Source organism: Chroicocephalus ridibundus, chromosome 7 (assembly GCF_963924245.1).
Source record: "Chroicocephalus ridibundus chromosome 7, bChrRid1.1, whole genome shotgun sequence".
Taxonomy (NCBI): Eukaryota; Metazoa; Chordata; class Aves; order Charadriiformes; family Laridae; genus Chroicocephalus; species Chroicocephalus ridibundus.
Genome location: NC_086290.1, coordinates 24630285 through 24657063, shown reverse-complemented (window position 1 = coordinate 24657063; position 26779 = coordinate 24630285). Strand labels below are relative to the sequence as shown.

Below are 26779 nucleotides of genomic sequence, written 5' to 3'. Positions count from 1 at the left end.
TTTTTCAAAGGAAGGTTAAGAGGTGATTTGAAGCAAGTCTAAACTGTAGAGAAGGTGGAGGGTTTTCACCTTCAGAAACAAACGTCTGAATTGTCTAATGGTCAGAAGTGGAAGAAAATTTCAGACCAGAAATACAGCACATGGCAAAAGCAGTCAGTCAGGACAAAAAAAATATTTAGCAGTATGATGGAAACTCGCGTTGAGATTAGAAGCTTCTAGGAAAGGTATGTTTTGACCCAAGCTACAGTTAAAAACTCTTCAAGATACGACACAGGTCACTTCTAGCTTAATATCAATCCATTTCTCTAATGTGATTTTTACCCTGAGTGTCAATCTGCAGAAGATTTTGTATTGATCTTTTGATTTCTGGGATATACTTTCACCTCTGAATTTTCATGTATTTCTTCCTCCGGTTTCTGATGGCTGAAATGGAAACGTTTTTCTTCAATTTGCCATCACATCCATCATAACAACACTTTTTATGACAACTCTTGGCTTGGAGATGATTAGCACATTTCTTATGCCATATCTTATTTAGATGGATTTTTCTGTTTAAAAATCTATGCTTTCCATAAACTGCAAAGGACTGTTTCAGAAATGCACAAACTACCAGGTTTAATGAAAGACTTTAAAATGCTCTTTAGCACTAACACAAGGACTTTTGCATCTAGGATTTGCGTCCCGACCAATACTTTCAAAAGAGTACCTGCAAAAATGTAATTTTCTAATGACTTCCCATGAGGCAGATGATTTCACTTGATATTCAGTGAACATCTCATCTTAGATGTCCTGTTTGTCTTGCTTACCTTGGTATTGAAAACTTGCGGACAGGCACTGGGCACACTCTTCAGAGGAATTGAGAATCATCAGATTTTGCTCTCTGAAATGAATCTAGGATCTTCATAAACTGTTTGTGATTACACCCTTGCTTCAAAACCCCCTTGGTGCTGATGACTTTGCCAAACATCGCTAATTTTTCTTATATGGAAAATTCAGCAGAGAAAATGGTGTTGAGGCAGCTACAACTGCATTTGGAACTTATAAAATTCACTGATGTGAGTCAGATTCTTTTAAGGTTGGTGCAGCACAGAGGGGGCTCTAAACTCTGGATGACATCGTACTTTTAGCAAGGAATGCACAGAAGGGATCTTTGCCAATACGTCCGTGCCACAAAGCAGGCTGCGTGGCCGATTCCCTTGCCGAAGGGACTCCATCCACAGCAACACACATTGCAGGGTGGAGCTGAGTATGCTTATGTTCCTTCTGAAGCCATTTACTCAGGTTTGGAAGGGGTTAGTCTTGTCTCTTTTTCTCTTATAGGTGAACAGACACCTAATATCGCAGGAAGGGTAGTTATTCTCTAATTAGTCAGACGGGGAGATTTAGTGTACAAGAAGGGGCAGCCTGCTAAAGGAAAGGTAATGGGGCCATTTAGAGGATCATATATATTAGCAACAGTGTAAGCAAATAAAGTAGATAAGTCAGTATGACCAAGAAAAATAGTAAGCATGTGGCTGATTTCCAATCTATAATATCAGATGAAACATGAAAGTGCAACCCTTAATTATAAGCAAATATTAGCACAGACTCATGGGATCTCATCATAACATCTCAAGGTCTACATTCATGAAAATTTAAGCAATGTTTAAAATCATGTTAATTTGTTCTTTGTTTGTTTCTTTTCCTGCCAGTCTAATTTATTCCAAAAGACTTTGGTTCTCAAGCCTGGATATATTGATCATGCCTATGTAAAGCATTGTTATAGCCTGGGGAGAAGACTTTTGTGGAAAAACTCGTCTTTGTTCTCCTTTGATAATTTATATGTATTTTGATGTTTTCAAGCTTTTCCAGTTTTGAACCATTTTTCAAGGCAGCAAGTTAACTTCACTTTTTCTCTTGAAGTCTTGGGCAAATGCAGAAATGACCTCACAGACAACGATAATATACATCCTCCTCCTGGACTGGATGCTAAGTGGATAATTATGTGCGGCATGTTGATTTCAAGGAACAGCTACATTTTCTTCTGTTCCATACAAGTCTGTTCAAGCAGAGGACTCGAGGGGCTAGCGATTCTGGTCCCACTCACATCAGTGTTAAATGGCAGTGACGGAATGTCACTTATACAGCAAAAAATGCTTTAAATGAACTATGCTTTATGATTTTCATTATTTCAGCTTTCTTTAAAAAAAAAAAAGAGAGATTTAAAAAGGGCAACCAATGCTGTTTGGCCATGAGTGTTCATACAAACATGTATGCATCCCTGTACTAAACTGCGGTCAGCGTGACTTTGGTATGAGCACACATTAAGAGATACGAGGCCCACATCACAAGAGTGTTTGTACGCTGCCTGTTAAATGCTACCAGCTATAAATGCATCAGAAACAAGGGCAGGATAACAGCTGTAAGAGGCTTCACAGAACAAGTACTGTAGAATAATCTGTAGCTTCATTCGGGAATAATGAAGTTATCAGGTCTATGCTATATACTATAAATTTAATTACGTTATGGTAGTTCTGCAAAAATGCTGGAGGCTGATAGAAAATAAACATACCATCTCTGGAAGATTTTAATCTCAGTACAGGCAAAACCACACCAAGAGACAACATAGGGTAGGAGAGAATAAAGAGCAAAGCTACTTGGTGACTTGAGTAACAAGGTATGTCTCTAATATCTTCTTTTCCCTTCTGAGGTTAATGAGAGGCGAAAGAGAAAACTAGAGGAAAGAGAAATGGATGGGAAAAAGACAAAAAATGAAACAATCAAGTAAGATCCTGAGAAACTAAGGAAGAGAAGAAAAGGGAATAAACAACCATTAACGGTGAAGCAATAGAACCTAAGTTCTGGCATCAGAGGATTTGATTAATCGAGTGACAACAGGAGCCTGGAGGCATATTGGCATATTTAATACTATTAACAATTGTAATTCTCTCCAGGATACTTCATGCTTACCTAGTAGTAGCTTCAGAGCTCTGCAAATGTTCAATAAGGCCATCCATTCTGTTGATATAATGAGATATAGTATGATGGACACCATTCTTGCCACTAAATTCCCTCAATCCCTTCCTCTACAGAAGAGTGTCCAGGAATATTTATAGGGGCTGGTGCTCTTCATGCTGCTAGTGACAAGCAAGCATGGGAAGAACGATAAATCAGATGTCCTTTGAGGAGTTACAAGGCCTCAGCCCTTGCTAACTCTCACAAAATATCTTACTGGAGCTTCACATAAGTGTTGCTAAGTGAAAGGACATTACCTACTTTAAAAAATATATATTAATGCTTAGAAAGAGTGATTAATCCTTAGCAAATCCTGCAACTCCAGTGTACTCAAAGCTCTTACTTGGATTCGGTAGGTAAGAATAATAAGTTAGATGTAACTATTTTCAGTGTCAAGTGCTTTGTAGTCTATAGCTCCAAATGTAGTAACCAGATTCACTGAAAACACAGAATCTGGAGGGGTAAAAAGCCCTATAATAGAAAGATTTAAAATAAAACAAAATCAAGCTTCATGATCACCTCGGATCCCCCACACAACTGTGGTGAACTAGAATTCTGTTTATTCAGATGGAGTGTGCTCATAGAGCCAAGAGCCATAGACTGCTAGGGAAATTAGTGTAGCCTCTTTGATGTCATGTGCATCCCAGAATCTGTAACACACTGCTAAAGCTGTAAGTATAGCCTTTTGTTTATAACCCTAAACAGAACCATTTGAATACACACACTGAAAGAACTCGTAACAGAAGCAATGCATTTTCTTCCACCCAGTGATTCATTACTTACAGCTTCATTTTGGATACTGCAGTTCTATGCAAAGCCATATGCTTTAGATTATACAGCACACTAAGCAAATCATAAGTTTTTCAAGATGGTATGTAAAGGCTGTTTTTGCATCTGTTTGTTGCCAATGACCCAGATGATACTGTAATTAGAACAACAAATATTTTATGTGAAATCAATCATTTAGCTGTCTCTGAACCCTGAGACAATGGCTTTTAGGTACACTTTGTTGGGAAACAAGATCCATAAATAGTTAGAATCTTGTCTTTTGTTGGGTTTTTTCCCTTCCAACACAATTCTGATCTTTCAGTATTTGTCAGTTCTTTCAGTTTCTATTGTGAGTGATTTAACTGTAGAGGCAAAAGGCAGAGATTAAACAAAGCACACCAAAGAACTAAACTGTCAGTGACTAACATGGGGAAGATTCAAACCTGTCAGCAAACAGCATGCTTCTACAAGTACGGTCCTGAAGACATGTCTCCCTATATGTGTTGAATATACACAACCCCTCATACGCCCCGCATGTAATAACATCTAATAGTGGGTTCCAGACGTGTGCCAACTAGTCAACTAGCCAGTCAAAGCCCAAGAGGCTTGCACAGCTACAACTTTAACTCCAGGGAATAAATCATGCCAAACCATCCTGAATGGCAGAAACTACTTCTGGACAATGAAGAAAACTTAAACCAATGATTATTTTTCTTCCCCTTCTTAAACTTGGCCCAAGGCGGTTGTGGAAACTGCTTTCTGGTTAATTCTTGAGAACTCTTCAGAAGAGACAGTTACTCATGAAAACCAGGACATTCCAGGTATGCTGGAATTACTACATATCGCAGTGTATTGCCTGGTTTTAGAAGACCTGCTTAATCCAATAGCCACCAGGTGATAAAAAAAATAGCTATCTTACATTATCGTGTGAGGTAAGTGATATCTCTCTTGCTGTTTGAGCAATGCTGTATAATCAATACAATGAAGAATGAAGAATTTCGCAGGGGAAAAACCTACTGAGAGCAATTAAATACAAAGAGATCACTTCCGGATCGGGAAATCCCTGAGCCACAAACCATACTAGGCTGGAGAGTGTTTTGGGCAAATATCTCTGCTTGCCCTACTTTTGTACTATACCCTAGGCTTTTGCTCTTACTTACTGTCAGAGAGAGGAAATTAGGCCAAACAGACTTGGATTGGACTGGAAATGCTCTGTCTTATCTTTTGTTTTTTGGGCTTTTTTTTGGGTGATGTTGCTAGCATTCAAATGATCAGGAAAGAAACCCACTTAAAATACATTCAAGCAGGCCAAATCCCCAGGAGACACCTGACCCTAAGGTTGAGGTAACTCCTCACAAGGTGCATATCAGAGTCTTCAATGCAAAGATCATTTCAAGATCAACTTTAACTGCTTATGGCAGGACAATTGTGTTACGTTTACCTTTTTGTTAGCACTGCACCAGATCAGCCTGAGCTTCTGGAAGGCAGAAGTAGAAACCCAATGCAAAGACGAATACAAAGGAAACCCAGGCATTCTTCAATTCTTTGGACATGCCCCGTTTTCCATTCTCTGTAGGTAGTCCTCTGAGGTGCTATTCTTGAAGCAGAAACACTGGGACACCTACACAGGCACTGTGCACCCAGAGGCTTGCCACGATGCAAGCTTGTCCCATCAGCACTGTGTCATGGTTGGGACTCAGCGTGGAAATGCAGTTTATTTATTTAGTAAAGTTAAAGAAAACAGGTTTAGAAAAAACCTCAGGTGACTATTTTGTCCTTCCCTGCCTTCCAAAGTAAAACCACATCTCACATTGGAAGAATAAGAAATTTTCAATATTGCTCAGAAAGAAAAGATATCAAAAAAATCCTCACAAACATGGCATCAACAATGGAGCCATTCATTATTACATCTGCACAATAAGATGACAGCTATTCCTTCAAAGAAGAATTATGATGATGATTTAGTCAATCTGATTGATTAAATAGCTTTGGCAACTTTAAAGTACAAATCCCAAATATCATGACAGTATCATCAATTTTAGAGATTCTCCAGAGTACTTTTGGACCCGCTAACGCACAACTTTTTAAACTGCAGATTGTGGATCTCAAGAGCTGCATATCATGTGCTAATATGCCTCAGAAAACTCACTGGACATTTGGCACTCGTTCATCTCGTGGATTCTAGCTAAGAAAAGCAAAGCATATGGGGAAAAAGATGAAACAAACATAAAAAGTAAACACAGCGATTAACTTTTAAAAATAAAAAGTCAAAACATTCAGTGCATTAGAGAACAGTAACAAATCACAAATACCTTTCTAATACGGCTTCTCTACAGAGCCAACTACTGAAGTTGCCAAAAATGCATCATCCAAATGTGGGGAGTTTGTGCAATCCAAAGCAGGGCAGGAGGCAATCTGTAAGTTCACACTCAGTTAAGATGTGATTCAGAACGGGCCTGTGTTTCAGAGTTGCTGTCCTAGCATATAGCCTGGATGCTTTTAAAGGTAATCCCTCACCTTCTTCCAAGCTGTAATAATAGCATTTTTATCCCATACCCTCAGAGATTAAGCCACTTGATTGACTTTGAATTCTGGACACACAGGAAATTTGTATTAATTTAGCATAATGATGAGGCGCAATAAAGGCTCTGTGGAACCACAACAGCATGGTCTCTAAGGTTTTGTTCGTTACAGAAACACAATTTGCATATCTAAAGGCTTGAAACCATGGGTCCATATTGATACAACTAGTATCTCAAATTTGAGTGTAGCAGATTCAGCATATATTTCAAAGAATAAATGGTAGAAGCCCAAGATAAAACTCTCAGTAGATTTCTTCATTAAGAAAGAAGTTTTTTTCTGAATTCAAGGTATTTGGCAACAGTAACTTTTAAAGGAAGTATTAAAGAAAGCTTGACTGAAGCCTGCAAAAATGCCACTAGTTAGATATTGGCTTCCCAGTGTTGCTACAGTGGTTTAGCCTGCCATTTGTAAATGTTGGAAGTAGAGAAGGTATCTTGGCTAGACAAAGGAAACTAACACTGCTGACGTACGTGCTACAGTGATACATTCCTTTAAGGGGTTGTTAATTGCTTCTGGGACTCCTAACGTTAGACCTACAATTAGCGATGGTGCACAAGTGATCTACAAATCAAACTCAGGCCAGTAAATTCTGAGGGAATATTTTGAAACTGAAGAAGCATGAGCAAACTATTCAGTCAGTGACAGAGTTGGAAAAATAACTAGGAACTAGAAAAAACCTTCAGGCTTTAAAGATGTCTGTATCCTGGATTTACCTCCTTCCAAATCCAAATTACAACCTTTTTATTGACAACTTACACTATGAATCTCATGGTAGAATGCTAGACATGTATAAAAATACGGGGTCATTATTTCCAGAGGTGTAGTTCATCAACTTTCATCCTGAAAAGGTAGATGGGAGCTTCAAGTAGTAGCAAAGTGTATTCAGAAAATGTAGAAAAGATGTTTAAAGAAAACTGAGGGAGGTCTGCAAAGAATTTCAACAGAGGTATCTCAATCCTAATAAAGCAATTTTAGGCTACGTATTTCATGATACCTAGCCAGACCGCCTGCTGTAAGAGTTTGGGGAGTGCAAAACACATCGAATATGTATACTTTTCATCCAGTCCTTCCTAAAAGCCTTCAAAGAAAAGTTTGGCAGACTTCAGCTCGTGGGAGCAGAGGAAGACATACACATATGCGCACATGTACAAATAAAGTGAGTTGACTTTCCGATATTACAGTGACTTGTTTATGTGACAATATGTTGTTTTGTTCTGAAATCACCTTTCTTGACAGGGCACAGCTTGCATCAGTACGTTAGCTCAGTGTATTATATTCCCCTCTGAACACAGTCTTTGTACTTGAGTGTCACATTTTAAATTGGTAAATGCTACAGAATTAGTTGGATTTTTTATTTTTCTCATAAATACGTGACTAATTCTAGTGACTTTGATGACATTTTATTCCTCAGAGCTTAACAAACCCTTCTTTTACCAAAGTGAGTGGTCATTTCAGGGTTCAAACTGAAGCACTAGGAGGGCTGATTTTTAAACCACCACAGCTCACCCCTTCTGGTAAATCAGGCTCCTTCATGGTATGTTAGTGTAGGTACGTGGAGCTTCTTGTCAATCCAGAAAATACAGACTAAGTGATTTCAGAAATTTTTGGGGGGAGTTGATTTGGACATGTTTTCCACCTCTGAACTACTATAGATCTTTAATTTATTTTTTTTCCAACTTATTTCTTACAACTCTGTACTAGATTCTTGGCTGGTAATTGAATAATATATCCCTACAGAATAGCTTGTGATCAAATTCTATTTGTGTCCTGATTCCGTACTTGGGTCTGTGGTTATTGCAGAGCACGCAACATTATGAATTAACACTCTATTAGTTACCATGCACTAATTCCTTGTGTGAATGACCTACAAAGGACCACACAGAGTTACAACATGAATAAACTAGTGCATTGCAAGCGTACCTATTGCCACGGAATCCCACTTCCGATTTATCTGCTTCGGATAGCTGAGAAGTATGACCATATTAACATAAGTCATCCTGCTTCTCGGTAGGACTAATTAGCTTAGACACGGCACCGCACTGCACTGCACTCATCCAGCTATACCGCCTCCAGGGTCTGATTCACATCTAGCTTGAGCAGCTTTGCAAAGCACTGGCATGCGCTGAGTCGCTGTATCATAAATTTCTATTATGGCTTATTCTATACTAACTTTCCCATGGAGACAAAACCTAAAAATCAGTTTTACTGCTGTGAACGCATTCATCAAATTTTCCTATTGAAGTAATGCCATAGTAATAATGACAATATCCTGTCCCCAGCAGAAAGGCTCATATCCTGAAAATGCTAACATTAATGCATACCTTCACTTCTAGAATTAGTTCCTCTGAAGCCAGCCCCAACACTAAGCATATGAATACCAGGGAAAAAATGGAAAGTATCAGAAAACCACATTGATATTAATACAGTTTAGAGAAATATGATTAAAATGGAAATGTATAACAGAATTTTAAACTCTTCCCTTAGAAAGGGCTCTCTTAATTATTTTGATTATCAAAAGGCCCAATGAAATAAAAGGCTATGGGCAGAGAGAAATATGCATTTCTCTTCATTTGTAGAAGATACAATACATTTTAAAAGTTCAGCACTCACTCTAGCCACACAATACTTGAATTATCTCACGCAACTGTTTTAATTCAGAGATAATCAAGAGCCTTTCTACAAACGAGAACTTTCTACAAACACACAATAGTATGTAGGAGTACTTAAGCTAATCTTTGGTGAAAAATTCTTCTATTAGGTTCTTCAATAAAATAAGCGCAAAAATAACCTTTGCGTTCATGGAAAGTATCAATTCCACATGTAGCTGCTCAGCATTGTCTAAATTAACTGGATATGAAACTGGTGGGTGGACAGAGGCAAACTGAAGATAATCTGCAAAAATTTATGTTTCCAAATAATGCACAAAACACATAAATCACTTCAAAGAGGCCCATAAAATTATAATTTTCAAAAAAAATATTTAAATTATAATATAGCAAAAAGCAAAGAAACATGACTTGTGGACCATAAGTTACAGTTCATTGTTTGCTTTCACAAGGTAGAGTGGCAGGAAATTATCTCCCTCTCGTCACGCATTTCATTTTTGATTAGGTGATTTTGCATTATTTGTAACTTCAAAAAGCAGCCACAAAAAAATGAGGTGCCAAAGATATTTTTTCTTCTCTGAAGATGCAATTTTCTCGAAGAAAACACCATGTACAGCAAAACAAGATTTTCAGTTTTTACTGCAAACGCTCACTCGTGCCAGCAATCTACATGAAGTCAATGCATTATGCCCCTGCATAATAATAGATCATGTAAGGCCTTGTAAGACGGGACGAATATTATTTAAAATATATGTTATTATTTAGTGATTCATCCCTTTTTATTACTGTCAACCAATAACATGTATTTGTTCAAAACAAATTCCTGTTCTTTCATCATTATGTTGACATCATTTTGTTCAGAACAATCCACAGTACAAAAAGGGCAACATTATTTACACAGAACCATAAATCCTTATTTTTATTTCTAAAATATACAGTAGAGGTTAACTACACTTATCACACTTTTTTGGCATTCTGCGTGTGTCTCTGCTATTAGGACTTGATCTGGAAAGTTTATGTGGAGATACAAAACACCTCAGGTCACTGTTTTGGCATATGAAGTCTTAGCTTTGTGGGTTTGGTGTATTTATTTTTTAGAGAAAGAGGGCTCTAGTCGCTGTGTTTCAAAACAAAGCCTTGCCGAGTAGGATGCCAGTGGGCAGGCTTCACAGCTGCTGCGTGCCCTGTGACGAGAAGGTGTCTGTAGCACCTGACAGCGCCAGCAAAGGGCTAATGGCCTCATTACGGTCGTCCTTCTTTCTCTTTCCCCCATGGCTGCAGACAGCCAGGACTAGGGTAACAGTCTGAACACACAGAGAATTTGTAACACCGGTCTTGTGAGGGATGAATTTCCCAGTTGCCTCTGCTGAAGTGTTAAATTCAGATGTCTAATGATGACATTCTAAACATCATCATTACTTATTTCACTGGAGCTCAACGAACACAGGGGAAGAGACAGTCAATCATATTATGAAAAGCTACATGATTTATTGCTCCTCTTACACACGGAAACAGCAGTAGCTTGTGCCACTATTCAAGAAAGACTTGAGTCCCCAAACACTTGCTGTGAACCTGGGCCCACAGGAAGGAGGCTGAACCCATCAGAGTTCATCCTTGTACTGAAACAGCACTGGAGGAGAGGGTTCAAGGAGACCAAGGAGCTGCGAGCACACACCTGATTACCTTCTCTAGTTTTATTTGTGGATGATGAAGCCATCAGAACAGATGTAGAACAGAAGTAAATGTTTCATGTCCTATCACGTATCACATCACTGAAGAGAAGGCAAAGCTTGTACTTCACGTAGAACCAAAGGAACAAAACCAGGAATCCTGCCTGCAACCGCACTTTTCTTATCCCTTTAAAGAACTCATGGCAAACTTGTGGATAAAAAGTGCTCTGTTGCTGCCACGTGTAGCTAAGATGGCATCCAGCTATATTTTTAACATCTAGTAAAAGCAGAATGATGGCAATTTAATCACAGAATCACAGAATGTTTCAGGTTGGAAGGACCCTTAAAGGTCATCTAGTTCCAACCCCCTGCGCTGGGCAGGGACACCTCCCACTAGACTAGGCTGCTCAAAGCCTTATCCAGCCTGGCCTTGAACACCTCCAGGGATTGGAAGCTTAACTTAGCATCCATCAGAAAAATGTGCTTGTCAATACTCAATGGGAAAACAAAGAGTCAATGACACCACAAGAGGAGCCTATGCTTGGGGTTTTTTTGATGGTATCAAAAAGTGTATTCTAGATTACTAGCATTTGAACATGAGAAACTATTAAAGTAGCACAGTAAGTCAATAAAACGATCTCACTAGACTTGCCAATGTGCATAAGGGGTTTTATCTTCCAAAATAGCCTAGTATTTAGTTGTATAAGCTCCGAATGGTGTTTAATGGGTGAAAACGCTTACAAATTTTGAAAGGTGTTCCTACTTCTTGGCCATTAGCATGCCGCGCCAGGGTAGTTTACATCTGCTTCAGTTCTGGGTACTCAAGATCACAGCCCTCCTTATTTCTATAGGGGAGGCATTTCTACCTACGTGGAAGAGAAGCATCCCAATAAAAACTGTAACAGGGAGCCACTAATGGGCCCTCTTCAGGAAGTGCCATGACCAGACAACTGTAACTGCACCTGAGTTAGAAGTTAGTCAAGCTTCTTTTTTATTCAATTATTTCTTCACTAATACTGGAATTTTAGGGCAACAGAAACTTTTTGGTGAATTCAGGTCATATTAGCTAACAGTTTCAGCTGAAATAACATGAAAAAACTTCAGAGATGTTGAAACAATTCATTCTGGCATCTCAAAAACAAAACATTTTGATTTTGTCACAAGGGGACTCCTTTCCCAAAACAGAGGAGGTAGTGCTGCCACCCCTGATATCCAAAAACTCAGTGATTAGGCCATGTTCTTAGGTTGTGAAAGATGTAGCTTCAAACACCTCCTTTAACTGATTCGGTACAGGGACTTGAACCCAAACATCACGCTTCTCAGGAGAGTAACCTAACTGCTGGGCTAGAAAATATTCTTAGGTAGGTTTCTCTCAGCCTCATTTGTTGAAAGCGTCCCACTTTGCATAAAGTAGTTAAATATTCATTGAAACAGAGATTGAAAGCCAGGTGCTGGCCCCCTTTTCCTCTGACTGCTCAAATTACCAGGATCTCAAGTCATTCACATGCTCTCTGTTTCCGTGGCCTACTTACTATTTAATGTACATTCCACTGATGGGAGAAAGGGGAGAAGGAGAAAATGCTTTCTCCTCTGAACTTCTGTATCAGCCTCGAGCGTAGCCCAGGCCAGCGAAAATATGGGTTGGTGAAAGTTTTGAGCCTTACCTTTGCAAGGACAGTAGTATGGAAGGTATGAAATTATCACTTTCCAACATGTAGAGTAGTTAAAAATAAAACAGTTTAATGACAAGAAATAGTATTCTTTAAAGAAGTGAGACATCTGCATCTATTTGTATCCAGCGTTTATCCCTATTGGCACAATTAATAAAAGCTATGCATAAATCACACGAAGTTCATTAAATCCACTGGCTCAGGCTGCTGGCTAATTGGTAAATACACACTCGATAAAAATGTAAAATGTATGCCAACTCCACATTTTAAAACTGGTTTCTCTGCTTCCCAGTTGCTTTTCCAACAGAGCTCGATTTTCACGGTTATTGGTCTTAGGGAAACAAGAATGCCCAGAAGATGTGCCAAAAGATCTTAGGCCCCAGAGCAGGAAAACAAAAAGCAGCTCTACTGAGCTTACAGAGACCAAGAGGTTAGCTATCCCATGTCTAGGGCAATTTTCTAGCATAACTGTGAATCTAAGGTCTGCTGATGCCAGCCGTGCATGTTTCAGTAGACTCTTTCAGGCACTCCAACTCCTTTATGAATGCAGCCTTCAGCACTTGCTTCTGCAATGTTGCCTTCAACTAGACTGACGAGAACGCATTATTGCTCAGCGAAACTTTGACCAAGTCAAATCTGGCAATTCTGATAAAGTAAAGGTCCAGGAACTATGCAGGCCTGCGCAGACAGACAGTCTGACACTGTCAGAATTAGACACAAATAAAAACTAAGCATGAAAAACACAACGAGTGTGAGAGTGGCTGGGGTTGGAGCCATCTACCCCAATACTCCGCTCATTTGGACAAGGTGAAGCCCCTGTGCTCCCCAGCCCAGCACACCCTCCTTTTCAGAGGAGGTCAGCACCCAGCCAGCCACACATTTTTATAGATAGGGAGCTCTGCAAAAGACTTTCATGCTTCCAATGCCTTTTAACAAATCCATGGAAAGCCTCATCTGAAGGGTCTCTTTTCGCCATCATCACTGATGGCTCTGATTGTGGAGGGCCTTCCTGACATCAAACAATCCCAGATGCAGAGAGGCCTTGGGAGCTAGCCCAGCGCTTTGTCTAGGCCTGACCTCAAGTTTTCTGTATTTACATTTTTTCCAAAACATGATTTAGAACAGATGTCACTGGACACCAGAGCTCTTCTCCAGGGCTGGAGCAGAAAAATCACAGCAAAAGAGGGAGATACAGAGCAGCTCAATTTACATTACACGAGGATATTGATCTGCATAGCAAGGACAGCGGAATCCACCCATCTTCAATTTAGTTTAATTAGACTCACATTCAACCATCAGTGCTGGTTTCCCTCTATTAAGGCTCAAGCGAAATGCTTGGTTTGATTGTGAACAGCCTTTATAACTAAGTGGAGTATTTTGGATTAGGGATGGTTTAGGACCATCTCTGCTTGTATCCTCTAGTTCTGCCATTGCCTTTGCCAGTGCCTGGACAACATATTCAAAGCACTTGCCTGAAACCACACTTATGGTGTGCATGTTTGGAACAAAGGATGAAATAATGTTGACAAACAGTATTACGAAATTGATATAGCTTTAATAGTGGCTTAATGAAAGAAACGGGAATATGAAACTCCCTTCTTCTCTAGACAATGTGTGGTGAAATAAGCTGTCCGCAATGGAGGGAAAACGCTCAAAAAGAAACATTTGGAAACAATACAATGACATATGGTCCCATATGTTGAATCTATAATGCTTCCTAATTCCTTCAGGGTAAAATTCACCCTTCTCCTGAACAAATTCCAAGTAACTGGGATTTGCCTGTGAGGACTGAAGAAAGGAATAAAATCTGCCCTCCATACACAGACAGGAGATATGGCTATGAAGCAACTTCTCTGCAGTTGTACCCCTGGATTTGAGCAGCACTGGTAAAGTTTTTTGATCCTTTTCTGGGTATTTATAATTGCTGATCCAAAGGTTCATCCTCATCTCTTCTCCCTGGTCAAGTCTGCTCAGGGAATGCTTTCCCCGCAGGGTGCTCCACAGTAAAGAGGGCACGTGCTCAGCTTTGTGAATCATGGTAGGACAGCAGAATAGGCTAGAGTTGCTTTATAAGTTTTGTATATAGAAAGCTGCATGTTGGTGCTGATAAGGCATGCCCAGGGCTCCAGGGCACGCCTTTACGTTCTGCAGCAGTTTTAGGTGATGCCTTTACAGCCCTTAGTTTTTTGAGATACGTGATTTCCACTCATAATTTCTATGCAGTTCGCCAGTCCCTGGATGAGGGAGTGGGAGAGGAAAAGGCCTGCAAAATCTAACAACAGTTTTTATGCTCTTACAGAGCAGATTTTGTAAGTGTGCTAAACACAAGTGGTCAAACACCTATCCAGCAATGGAAGTGTCTCATCTCTAAATGCTCTGAAGTAAATTGTGATATAATAATAATTATTGGAATTTTGGCACATTTTGGGTGGCTGCATTACTCAACAGGGTCAACTCAAGGACGGGCAACTGCCTAGGTTACCTGGAGATACTGACATGGCCACAGTTCTGTCGAGTCCTCACAGCTCTGGAAAGCCAGGCTACCTAGAGCTAAACTACACACTTGCGGTTTTCATCACTGACCCTTATGGATATAACATTGCACTGCAATACGTCTGTTCATACACGAGAGGGAAACTTTTCTCACAATCCTTATTCTTGCACTCCTTCTTGATGGGATGTTCCAAAACCTCAGATGCTCCAAAGATGACATATACTGCTATTTGCCTGCTCATTAAAGTACAGATCAATGGCCATTTTATAGGTCATTTAAGCTGTTTTTTAATTTGCTTATTTGTCATCATCTCTAGTCTGTTTCAGGAGCCAATAATTAGCTGTATTCATTGATCTAATTGTTTTGTATACGAATAGTTTTGAAATTATAGGTTGCTAAAAAGTTATATATTTGAGTTCTTGTTCATGTTTTTTAAAATTTGTGTTAAATACCATGCCCTCACCAGCCTGGCTGTTAGGAAGCGGCACCTTTGCATTTTGTAGATGTGGGTCCTAGGCTACTAGGACTATCTTTACACATTCAGCCAAATTCAGCAGACAATGTCCTCTGCCGCTGATTCTCCTCCTCCTGTTTTGACTAGATCATGCAACTGAGCTGGCTGATATGTAAGTCAGATTAAAAAAAGAAAAGATGATTTTGTGTTTTACCCAGATGTGTTGGTAGTAACAGTAATGACCTGTGAACATTGGAGGGAGTAACACTGCAGTAACTGGCACCTCCACTGAAAAATGACCTGTGAGATGTCTAGATTCTTCAGCTCAGCTGAAGTCCATCAACAGGGAGAGGGATTTAAAAGGTATGTTCATGACTGGTATCAGAGACAGGTAAAAAGTGTAGCAGATATGAAATGAGATTAATCAACTCATTAAAAAAGTTCATTTAGCAGAAATCCTGCTGTGAAATGGGAATAAAGGCAGAAAAGCCTTTGTCCCCAAATTGGCAGGTCAAGGGAGCTAAAGCAATACACTGAAACCAACCCAAATTTTCTAGTTTTATTTTCCCTTAGCTGTGAATACATAAAGCACAGGCTCATTATTTCCTGCATTCCTGAAGGATACCTTTGTTCTTTACTTTTTACGACAAAGTTTGCATTAAGAGAAGTTTCTGGGGAACTGGTATGGTTACGCATTTCATCCTCCACAAATCGATAAACCTAAATGTACACAGTGGCATGCTGCAGTGCCCATGCACAAGCTGAGGAGTTTGAAGAAACTGCAGGATGCTTCTCTGAGCTGCTGGTCTGGAAATTGGCAGCGTGCTACATCTGGCAAAAACATCGCCCAGTAACAGACACCAGCTACAATATCCTCTGCACGTAACACCCAAACCTCCTGGGCCCTTCAAGACTTCAACATTCAAAAACCTCTTTTATGCTCAGAGATTTCTGAAAAGACTCTCACACTATGGCTGGTACACGTTGGCTTCTACAAATGGTCAGTAATACTGGTATCACACACATGGCTACTAACTAGTTGTCACAGACTTCTGGAAGTTGGTTTTCTCAAAGGCAGAAAAATTCAGATGTGTCTGTACTGAGTGTCCTGGCTTTAGGGAAGTTGCAAAAATTGCCAATAAAACGAGCGCGTGTGCTACAAAAGATCTGGCTGCGTATGGACAAGACGGTTGTGTCAAGCTCTGCTTTGAATGAGCTTTTGTTCTTGAGTATTACTGGAGTTGACTCTGAGATTCTGCTTTACTACTTTAGCTGCCCAGCTGACTCAGCTCAATAGTGCTGTCCCAACGGCGCTGTTCTACAGCAAACACTGGAGCCCAGCATGCAGACCTCTAAACATGAGGTGTTTTACAACCCTGGCTTTCAGAAGGAATTTCTACTACAAGAGAAGCCTCTTCAGACGCAGCTGGAGCTGTTGAGAGACTGACCTTATCTCGTAACCGGATTGGAAACCATAATCCTAAGGAAAGACAGGCACCATCCTAGGGAAGCAGTGTGTGCTCTGGGATGAGCATCTTCTCAATCCAGCTCTACTCATTCCAGCTCTAAGTAGAAGTGCATCCTCCAGAATGCTTTTTAATTTTATTCCTGGAAGACAGTTATAAAGCTGTCATAAACTCAGAGATGGACATGATGGGCTTCAGATGTCCAATTCCCCCACTAAAAGCAGCAGAGGTCCTTTAAGGCTATAGGCAAAGATTAAGAAGTACTTGACTAAACTACAAAAGACAAGGACGGATACAAAGAAAGTTTTTAGGCCCAGAACCACAATAAACTCCCAGAATAAACTTCTGCCCAGTAAGTTTCTAGAAGACACTAAGCTAACCTTAATGCTGATCCAAGCTGAGTTTTATTACCTGATAGATACAGAGCCAACAGTACATCCTAAATATATCCACACAGTTACTATACACGCTATGCTACAGGAATGACAAGTCTTCCTTCTTTGGGAAATCATCCTGTCTTGAAGGGAAAAAATGATCATCCCTCTTCCAATCACCACCGCTTGCTCTTCCCCAGCTCTGAAAAGGGCAGTGAAGGCTTCTCCACATCTACTAGAAACCACTTCAAAAGCTAAACCAAGATAGGGCTGAGGAGGGAATGGTATGGGAGGGAAGAAATGATAACTCCTGTATATTTATCTCCAAAACTACTCACTATGTTATTTTTTTGTCTCTCTTTAGTGCTTGTTTCTGCCAGTCAAAACACTTACCAACAGACACTCCCTCTGTTTATTCAGTGTCTGTGGCACCTCTATCAGAACGTCAATCAGCATCAGCAATGTGTCAGCCTGTGCTGGTGACAAGAGTGATGCCTGCCAGTCTCCCCCCAACGGTAATGTTTACACTACTTTTTTGTTTTAAAAAATAATATGCGAACTTGACACTAGCTGCATTAGACCATCACCAATACTTGGAAAAGTCATCTCTCATTTAATATTTGGAAATACTTAAAGAGTTTGAGGAAAATATTTTCATGGAATGTTTGATGTAAAAAATGCTTCAAGGCAGATAGATTTTTTTTTTTTCAGTTAACATTTCAAAATTGCTTCAAGACTGGATGAAGGATCTGATGAAATATTTCTATGTTTTAATTTTCCAGCTGGAAAATGAAGCTCTACTTAATATTTAAAAGGTCTTTTACAAAATACACAGAACTATTAAAAACACTACCTGGGCTATTCTGCAGGAAAGGGAACAGAAACAAACACGCCTGGAATACAAGGCCCTGCAGCCACTCAGCAGTCCGCAAAACAACTTCGGTGAGTGTAACCACATCCCTCCTTCACAGGCCGGCCATTCTCCACAAAAAGCACAGAGCCAACCCACTCTTGCCAGATATTTGAAATGATGATTGGGGAAAAAAAGCGTCGACTCACCCAGGACAAAGCTCAGCGTCTTCTAGAAGGACTGGGTCTGGCACTTGTGTGAAATCATCCTTAGACTGACTGTTAAGAAGGGGCACAGTGTGCAATTACTGCATCCACCTAACATTTCCTGGAAGAGGACAGGAAGCAGATGGGTCTATATCCCCACTCATCATCTGGCTGATTGCCTAAATTGGTTTTACATACATGCAGCTGGGAATGTTTTATAGCACTCTCCTTCACATTCTTTCTCTAGTCACTGCATTTTTCCTCTTACATCAAATTTCCTCTCTGACTGAGAGGGCAGCTCCTGGATAACTTTGCTCCACGTACGCATGGAACAACTGGTACCTGCTTGACGCTTTGCTGCAACATTTGCTCTAGAAGGGACTAGCACTTTAAAAGTGGATGGAGGGTTGCAGAAGAATTGTGATTTACTGATTCACTGACAAAACTTGGTCCTGACCACTCTGATCTAGCAGAAGGGAACACAGCAGCAACAGTGGAGGTTTATTCAATTTTCACAGTCTTTTACTGTTTTCTTCAGTAGAATCACTACCACCTTAAACTGGAAGATGGCCCACTGACCAGAGCCTGTTTTCTCAACTTGTGGAGGGCAGGATTTGCTGTACAGTGATGACTACTTGCTGTAGTAACTATTAGAACCACACAGGAACCATAGACCTACAGGAAAGAATTAGAGTTTGAGTAGTACACAAGGCTGAGCAAGATACAATGTTTTAGACTTTCCACTCTCCCGGGCTCAGCTGTCCCATCGACAGCTTTGGTGTATATACACCCTTCAAGGCACAAATGAAGAAAAATCATTCTTTCTGCTATTCTCAGGCCTTTTTCAGCCTGCTACAGCAAACGATGCAGTTTATTCTCTCACTTACAAGACTCTGCAGTACTAGCAAAACTTGTTTTAAGCTCTCCCTGTTTATTTTTCTCATATTTCAAAGGTAACTCTTCACTGCAAGCTCACTCCTCCTCTGCTAAAAGGAGCCCTATCTTTTAATATTTATGAGAAAGACTTAATGGAGAACTGAAGGTCTACAGTCTTAGAGATCACGATGCACTAAATGTATCTCATATGTCTTGCCAGGGCTAATTTGTCTGCATGGAGTGCTAGGGTTGACAATGTACTAAAGCTTCACTGTACTAAAGGTCCGGTGCATTTGGAGCCACTTTTTTGACTACTTCCTACCTTGCCGGGAGCACACATCCCAAGGGACTTTCACCTGTAAATTCCATCGCAGCGAAATACAGAAATCTAGTCTAGCCCAAAGACATGACCAACTTATGACTCATCTTGTCCACTCTTGTCTAAAGTTTTCTATGAAGCAGATGACATTTTCTTCACTCACTGTTGTAATCTGCATATGAGAGTTGATCAAAATCTAACAGGGTTCCCATAAATCAATCCATTTTAGGGCCCAACACTGTTGCAGGCAGTTATGCTTAGGAAAGTTGGAAACCATCTGTATTTCAGCTTCTTGGACAAAGAAAGAAAATTTCCATCTTAAAAGCGGGTAGTCGTAGTTTTCAGTTTTAGACTCATCTGAGATGCTTCAACAGAAAGGGATACTGCAGCCATACTGCAAAGTACTACGAAACCAGAATTTGGCCTAGTGTATGAACTCAGTCTCACAGTGAGAATCTGTGGTTGAAAACTGTTAATTCTTAATTTCTTTAAGAGTCAGATCTTAACTTTGCAATGACTTCTTTTTCATCTGCATGCAAGATTTTAAAAATAGGACTGGTGTTTCCTTTAATTAGTATTTGATACAGTATTAATATTCCTATTTATCTTCTACATGCCATATGGATTAAATTCTCATTACTTTTGATCTTAATACTTTTAAAATATGTAAATCAGCAGACAGACACCCTCTTTAAAGCAGTGTTTGCACACCACATCTATTATTGCCTTGGGCAATAGGAAAATATCTGCATTGCTAAAATTCCAGAATTGTGAGGAAATCTTGAAAAATCAGATATTAAACTGATCAGTCTAGATGAATTATATAATGACTATGTAAACTGCAGTTCTTTAGATTCAGCTGTACCTAAAAATGACATTAAAAGTGGCCAAAGACCATTACAAAACATGTTCTTAAAACCAAGGTAATTTCTGGCAGGAGAAGAACGTTTTCACAGGTTGAGCTAATTCCAGATGCAATGCCTTAGAATAATACTATACTTCTTTGAAAAACTTACCTTTAATCTCAGACATTAAAAATATAATTATTTGGTTTCAAGTTTACAGAAGATACTGTTATATTAATTCATCTCTTATTTTTCCAACACTATAGCACACTGCTCAAGAATAGATTTGCATGGGCATAGATTTCAATTTATCTGAATAAGCAGAGGAGAAACTCATCAATACAAACAACAGGCAAAGAGAAGACATGGGCCTAACCTCTCTGTTCACAATGTAAGTAATCTTCAACGATATGGGAAACATTTAGATTTAGTGTTGAATGAACATAGTTCACAAATGTGTCAGTCTGAAAACAAAAGCCTATCCAACCATTCTACATTTGGTCTTCCTATAATATATAATAACATATTTGTAGTAGGCCTGTTACAGCTGCCAATATACTGCTGAAGCGTATGCCTGAGTGTTTTTACAAGAAATTAAGAAAATATAGCTGTGAAAAACAGGGCTGATGCCTGCCTTACTCTGACTGAGAGGTGGAGGGAGGACACTGAGCAGCTGCAACCACACTGCACGCCCCAGAGCACACGTGCAGTGCCTGCATGGGGTGTCCATTCCCTACCTTTCAGCCCTGGAAAATCTGTATCTGTTGAGAAACACCACAGGAAAACTAACGTTCTGGTTAAAAAAATCCCAACAACATAAATTGCTCTTCAGTATCAGAAAACGTATTTTCAGGGAAATCGGGCACCGCTGTGTCCATTTAGTCCCTTTTATTTTTATTTTTTCTGATGTCAGCTAAAATCCACTGAGCCTGTGCAACCTTCTCCATTGTCTTGGCTACGCGCCGAGTACAGGCCAGCAGCCTTACAGCCTGATGTATTTCTAGCACTTTGCTTTTGTTTTGGTTATCTTAGGAAGCTACAGGACTAAATATCGGTGTTTATTCAAGCGTCATCTAAGAGAAAAGAGCACTCCTCTTTAAATTTATTCACATGAGGCCACGTTCGGCAGGGTTCATACCAAACGAAAACCGGAGCCCGAGCTCTTTAATCCTATGGTACAATAGTTGTGTATAGTCCATGACTTCCCTGGGTGCACACCAAGGAGAAGGTCGACAGCTTGCTTCCGGAGAAGGCAATGCAAGTTTCTTAAGTACGAGAAATAGAAATTTGGCCTTTGCTCTGAACAACAGTTTAGTTTAAGGCCTAGTCTACATCAGCAAATGCTATCAATACATTTATTTCTTACCATCATCTGGGTTGATAAAAGTCCTCAGCTAGAAATATTGCTTTTTTTTTTTGACCAGAACAATTTATTCCATCTGGCAAACTGCTTTAAGAACTGCTTTACTGTGATGAGATGCCTTTCCAGCAAGGAGGTTTGCTGGCATACATCTGCAGTACAGTTAAATTTTCAAAATCTTCTAACTGCAGACACAGCCTAACTGGCCAGTTCTGTGCATGGTAGCCTCTCCAATGAGGAGACTGCTAACTCCGCTGAATTAAAGCAGGCTTTTTTTCAGATGCTGTCCTGCATGACTACAGTAAAAGTACAACATTTGTTTCACAGGAATCTGCAGGCTGTAGTCATACACATACACCAAAAAGAAGGCACATCGCTGTCCTTAAGCTTCCAGGAATCTGATAAGCACCACAAATATTAGTCTGAAATTCCTATGCAACTAAATTAAAATGTTTTCTCATAGTTATTTGCAAAGGCATCATTAGTAGGGTACTACTTATCTAAACAGCAATTGTACATCCAGAATTGTGTTTAGAATAACTAGGTGACAGAATGTCTTGTACGTAATTTAAATTTCCCCTTTAAGTGTCTTAATGACACTGTAGGGGACAACACAGCACTTAGTTATTGCTGCTTAAATGCTTTATGTACTTACATCACAATTATTGCTCATTACTGTTTCACAACACAGCTATTACATATTATCTTTGTCTTAAATGTGAAACATATCAAATAGGAAAGTCTCTTCACAGCCATGCAGTTGCCTATACTGTTCAACCCAATTTACTTTTGAAGTTGTACTATAAACTTCTAATTCTAAGCAGTCACTCAGAATCCACATTTCCATCTTTTTTTTTTTACATTGAGTGGTCTTATTTCAACAACGATTGTTACAAACTTTAAACAAAATGTGCGGATAAGCACTGCTACACCCTGAAGTACTGGGCCCTTCATCGTCAATCTCCGCCTCTGACTGCTGCATTTGTTATATGCAGAAGGAGGAGATGTTGCATACGAGCCTGTGAAACTCTGTGTTAATAAATCAAGGATCTCTTGGCTACTGAACTCACAGCTCTGTTCTCTAGTTAGTTCACAAGTATTTCATATCAAAGGGATGCAAATGTGAAGGTTTAGAAATAAAGAGGTATCTTTCAAATTCGAGGCTAAATAAAAAGCCTGACAAGCAATATCATTAATAACCTGTACCACTTTAGTCTCCCTTGCTGAAACTTAAGCACAATGCCCCATAGTGGGAGCAAGTTCTTTCACCTCTGCTCCAGGTAGGAGACTTACTTTGTTCAATGATACAGCACCTACAGAAACTGCATCAGAGTATTTAATGAAAGTGACCTCATTAAAATACATTAATTCATGCAGGTATTACAAGCAAAACTTTGCCTCACCTTCCATTTTTTTTAACACTTGAAAGTGGAAACCTCCCACCTCCTTCCCTGCAATCCCTCAACACATAGCACATTCACACGAAAATAATCTTGGACTACCCCACTGGAAAGAAGCTTCATAAGCACCTTTGCAAGTGCCAACTGAACTCTGTAGGCTTTGTGTGATGCTGGAGTCCCGATGAACAGCTGGGTGGGCTATGACTTATTGCAGACTCCCATGGCTGGTCGGTTCTCCTGGTAGAACCACTTCCTCATCTCCTCCATGACGTTGTACACTCACGCTGAAGCAGGCAGAGGGTTTAGCGATAGAATATAGACTACTTCCATGGGCCACACACGAAGAAGGACAGTTCCCAAAAGCTCTCACCCTCCTGACCTGGCAACACAGGCCGCACATTCACACGAGAATAAGGCACAATCAGGATATCAAATTAACAAAGTCTATTGTTTTCAAACAGCTGAACTGTTTTAGATTAGTGATGACTTCTTTTCCTGTGCCCTAGCAAAAAGGGAGCCTTGTTTCAGTTCTAGATCACTCCTGGCAAGTCAACTGGGAACATGCAGAACACAATGTACACCAGATTCCAGCACACTGCTGCCTTCCTGCTCTGAGCTTTGTCATCAGCTTACATGAAAACAGGCAGAGGCCCATCCCACCAAAACTTGTTTTGCTCAGTTTGTTTTTGTTTCAAAAGGTCCTTCAGGGGAAAGAATCTGGTCAAAAATCCAGCCACAATTCAAATTGTTTATATAAAACACACTTGGGGCTCCAATCTGTGGGAGCAATATTTTTAAATGTTTGTGTTTTTTGTTTCTGATTTGTTGTTCTTACTCAATGTTCTGATGTTGGTATGAATAAAGCCAGACAAAAACCCAAGCATTAGCTTAACAAATATAATCCAGATACAATGGGCTAGATTTACAGACCAGCCATGCTTATTCATGGTGTAGCATGAGGATGCATGACGAAGTTGAGCATAATAGGCCCAATTTACAGCTGCCCTGAGGCCTCTTCAGAGAACACCCCTAGCACAGAAGGCCTGTTTGCTGTATGCAGAGCCAGCTCTGTGTCTTTGTTCCTACTTGTCCCAGGATAGGACTCATTCTAAGGCAGGGCAGCACGAACCTGAACAAAAGCCACTAGGATAAAATGCTCCAATCCTCGAGAAAAAAAAAACAAAACCCCTCTCTTCTCCCATATCCCCTCCTTTTTCCCAGTTTCAGTTATTGATGTTGAACTGAAGAAATCTCTGCCGATATGGGGACATCTTCCTCTGCTACACCTTTTCAGAGGTTACAAGAGGCACTTGACCTGCACCAACCCAGCATCTGCAAACTTCCAGTTAGCTTGCAAAGGAAATGGTGGACACAATCTCTTTTACAGTTAGACTCAGGTCTCCTACAGATCATAGGTACCAGTGATAATTTTCAGAAGAACTCAGGTACCTCTTCAGCATTAAACTTAGTAGCCAGGTTTCCAAGGCAAAATTTGAAACACTCAAATGTTGGTCAATTAAGGTCAGTGACTAATGATGGTCATTTAGGGAGTTACTGAATGCGTTGGAAACTGTAGTTCTATTTTTCTGCCCATAAACAACTTTTGGTAACTCTTAATAAGCTGACCTAAAGTTCTAGTGAAAATGCATCCTGTAACATTTGCTTATTACTTTGCCAGTAGTAATGTTCCTCCAGTCAAACCAAATTTACATGCCTTTACCTTGCTGTAAAAAAATCAGTATTTCCATGGCAGAGAACCCCTCCAAGCTTTCTTTGGGTCAGTTTTATCCTTCTCATCACTCCTTTAAGCATGTTTGCTGTTCTGAGTTTGGCTTTTTCTGACTAAGGTAAATGGAACTGCAAATCCAAAGGCTGCCAATGATGTTCTCAATGCTGAGAATTCTTATTTGGAGAATGTATTTGACAATTCTTGAGTGAATATGCACGTCATCTACCACTTATTTTATTTTTTAACAGAGCATAAACAATAACGCAAAAAAATGGTTTCTTTCAAAGTCTTATTGTGTTGTTTCTTCATTAGCTACAGGCCGCAACCAGAGACCAATCTGGGACACACTTCCTCTTTCAGCAACAAGGGATAAAAGATCTTGATAACCCACTGACCTTAAACATTGATTTAATTGTGTGCCAAGTCAAAGCATACATCTGGCCCTGGTTCTCAGAAGCAACTATCAGTTCAGCCGAAAGCTGTTAGTTTTAAAGAATCAAGGCACATCTTGTTCTCCTTCAGACGACCCTGCATAGTCACAGGACTTCAAGAAGAGATAACTACCCACTACAAGCAGCTCTAGAACCGTGTGAACTTGATTTAGAACTCTTGCCAAAATTCCAGTACATTTGGAAAGGTAGATAGGATGCCGAAAGTCATAGGTTAATGAATTCAGGCCCGACTCTAAACACCCCTAAATTAAAATATGTTAAGCTCTTGCTTAGGTCCAATATTGAATAAGGAGATGGATGCAGAGGAATAAAAACTAATGTTAGGAAATAAAACTGAAAAATTCTTCAGTCCTTTTCTGCAAAGACAAAAACTCCCTGAAAGCTAAGATTGACTCATTTAAAACCAAACTGTTTAATTTATGTTCTCAATGACCCTCATCTAATCCACAAAGAAAATTATGGCAGAATTTAAATCAGTGCGCATTAGCAGTTTAAGAGTTATTTATTTAGATCCTGTTGAGACCATCAACAATTTTACAAATGTAACCAAAAGGTAGAGGACATTATAGTTGTACGGCTACACTGGATGGGACAGTGAAGCACAGAACGCAAGACTGTAAGTGCTAGAAGTCCAGTGGGGGTAATCTCAATTTCTCCTGTCTCAGTTAACTTCTGGAATGTTGTTCCAAAGCTTAAGTGAATTCTTTAACCAACTGTGCTACTTGGAGTCTCGTGTTTTACCTTGTCGCTTCTCCTGATGTGACATTATATATGGACAAACTTTGCTATCTTTTTATTGTTTGTTTTAAATAGCCTCCAAAATTCATAAATAAAAAAATAAAAAAGGGTCACTGAAGAAAAGATTGTATTACACAAGGGAAAATTTCCCTTATTTCATCTCATCTGTTCTTTATCTTCAAAGATTTTGGACCAATTAATGCTCCACCTTTTCAGAGACACACAATTCCTAAGCATAAAGAAAAAGTATGTTGCAAATAATTATGTAAAATGTTGTAAACTAATGATGCATTGATATGGGCACTACTGCAAAAGAAATAGTTGTTTCATCTGTCATGGTCAGTGTCTTCTGCCCTACTGACATACTCACTCTCCAAGAAAAGGTTAGGTCGGTTCTTTTCCTTTTTTCCTACATGCCTCTATTTCCCGCCCCCCCTTTTTTTAAAAAAAAAAAAAAAAGAAGTCAATTGCCCATCCTTGCAAGTCACAGCACAAACCACTACAATTCTACAAACGAGTTACAGAATTTAAGCTGCAAAGTGACTGATACTGCTTTTCTGGCTCTGCATGTTTATTTTGTGGGTGGGAAGAGAAGGGGGAGTTTTGTGAATTAACAGTGATTTGCTTCAATGTGTGCCAATGACTGGCTTGTGCTGTGTGGTACTACCATGTAGGCAATCTTTGAATTAAAAAAGTTTAAGGCTGCAAGTTGCTTATGATGATGAAATGTGATAATGAAAATCCTGCTTCATTTGCAATGCCCTGAGACGTCTCTGCCTGTGGCTCCCTGTGACGATTATGTTCTTCCCAGGGAATGTTTTAAAACAGGCTACAGTTTGCAAATAAAAATATCCAGTGCACTCATGTAAAATTTCATTTTTCTAAAGCAGTTAAGCTCCTTTGGATATGAAGCTGAGGAATTCAC

General features: G+C 39.7%; 1 protein-coding gene across 8 annotated transcripts in view; it reads right to left on the bottom strand.

Moving 5' to 3' along the window:
• MYO3B (myosin IIIB) overlaps positions 1-26779 on the bottom strand; it is a 209054-nt gene that overhangs the window by 6590 nt on the left and 175685 nt on the right. The gene's annotated exons all lie outside the window — the stretch shown is intronic.